This window comes from Protobothrops mucrosquamatus, unplaced genomic scaffold (assembly GCF_001527695.2).
Source record: "Protobothrops mucrosquamatus isolate PMUCROS unplaced genomic scaffold, P.Mucros_1.0 scaffold5078, whole genome shotgun sequence".
Lineage (NCBI taxonomy): Eukaryota > Metazoa > Chordata > Lepidosauria > Squamata > Viperidae > Protobothrops > Protobothrops mucrosquamatus.
The window spans coordinates 89,377-91,619 of NW_015390955.1; positions in this window are offsets into that span (position 1 = coordinate 89,377).

The following is a 2,243-nucleotide window of genomic DNA, read 5'->3' on the forward strand; positions in this document are numbered from 1 at the left end:
CGGACGATGGGAATCTTTCGAGCGGTGCAGACAGTTTCCCAAAACAAAATGATTGAACTGGATTGGTGGACAATGGGTGGTCCGGGGAGGAAAGTGGGGATTATTGCTATGCTGCTTTTCATGCCAAAACTGAGAATTAGCTTTGCTTCTACTGTGCCTATATGGATCTATCAGGAAAGTTAAACTCTTGGTAAAAAAATGTCCCCGGAGTTTCTTTGCTGCATATGCCAAAAATCTTTAAAATCACCAGCGATGGAGCACCCAAAACTGGTATCAGCCTATTCTACTGCCTCCTCCTCCTCCTCCTCCTCCTCCTCCTCCTCCCCTCTTCCTCCAAAGAAGGTGTCAAGTTACCTCTGAAGGCCTCCCCCTGGGATAGATGCAAGTGATCTCCTCGCTCCATTGACCGAGCCCAAATTCAGTCACAGCTGCACATCGGAATTGGTACTGAAGATTTAGTTGGACATCCTCCAGGGTGAATTGATCTTTAGGGCCTTCAGTATGGAGACTCTTCCGATTCTGCCCTGCAATCCGATATTCCTCCTGGTACCTGGAGACTGAAGGCTTCCCAATGGCTACTGTATCAATACCGATCTGGAAACTATTTGGGTGCACTTGCTCAATCTTGGGAGGGGGAGGTCTTCTAAGAGCAGCTTCCAGCTCCTGACGTTTCTTGAGGACCTCCATGGTCAAGGTTAAACTTTTGGTTTCCAGCAACATTAGTGAGTCAAAGAAATTCTTCATGCTCTTGGCACTCATTTTCCAGTATATTTCAGCAGCAGCATTATGGTTTCCTCCACCTTCTCCGTGAGTAAAAAGGGCTGAATGGTTGAATCTGAAGTGCAGAGGGATTCCCGACTTGTCCCGATCACAAGGCAGGTCAGCCTCCTTGAGGGCCTCAAGGACAGGTGGGGTTCCCCCATCAGCAAAGGTGATCAGGAGCTGGATGTTATCCTTGACGTCTTTTCCCAACAGAGAGAGCATGGAATCAAAGACACATTTCTGGGTATGAATTGAATGGGCAAGGAAGGCCTGTGCCACCAAGCAGATGGCATCAATGTGGTCAATGCCCCCTGGGGTGGAGAAAAATTCTCGGAGCTGCTCCTCAACCAGTTTGTCTTGCTCTGTGTCTTTTGTGCCTCCAAATCCTGGAGTGTCAATTATTGTGAGAGAATAGGGAATCCAGAACCCCTCCTGATGGTGCACCACATAGACAGTGACTTCAGACGTCCTGCTTCCAGCTTCGCTTCTCTGGGTGGTTTCATGCATCAGTTTGAATCTGAAATTATCTCCCCACTGGACACCCAGGATATAATTGATCATCCCGTTGATCAGTGTGGTTTTCCCAGACCGTGTTGCTCCCATCACCAGGATCACTTTGTTGGGCACTTCTGGGTTCTCTTTTCCAAGCTGGTATATGAGACAAGAGGTGGAGGCGTCTGAGGGGACTTTCTCCAGAGGAAGGGCGAACACTAACGGATGTCTGTCCTCCACCAGGGAACTTTCCTGAAGGAACTGGCGGGCTATATTTCTTGCATCTTCTTCCTCCAGTGATGTGGAGACTTCCTCCTCCTCACTGGGGACACCCAGAGCTCCATTGTCACACACGGCTGACACCCGTATTCTATACGCCGTCTGGGGCTTCAGACCTTCGATGGAGTAAAACTCTGTTTTTCTCCCAGTCCTTTTTCCAGTCCACTGGTCCTTCCCAACTCCAGCCTCTACCATTCTGTACTCCACTTTGTACTCCTTGACCACAACTCCTGAGGCAACGATGCTGGGATTCATCCAGGCCACAGAGATGACAGAAGATGCTGCAGTGATCAATCTTAATTCCTGCGGAGGGCTGGTGGGGAGGGTCTTTATGGGTGGGCTCTGGTCACTGCTTTTACCATGGCCTACCTTACAACAAGCAGCATACTGGAGCAGGTACTCTGTGTGTGGACATAAATCTTTCAGCAGGAACAACTCCCCGGCATCCTCGGTCCTCACGGTCTTCCAGTTTTCTTCCCCTGCAATCTTGTACTCTATCAGATAGGTGGAGATTGCAGCCCTCCCATATTCAGCTGGCTGAAACTTCAGCTGAATGCTGTCGTGTCTCAGTTCAGTAATCAGCAAAGGGAGAGGTTTTGAGGGCAACTCAAAGTTCTTGCTGACCAGGTCTCCGTCTTCATAAAGATATATTGAGGCTCCTGGGGTCTCCACATCTGGGAGTGAGGCCACGACAAAGCGGACATTCTCAT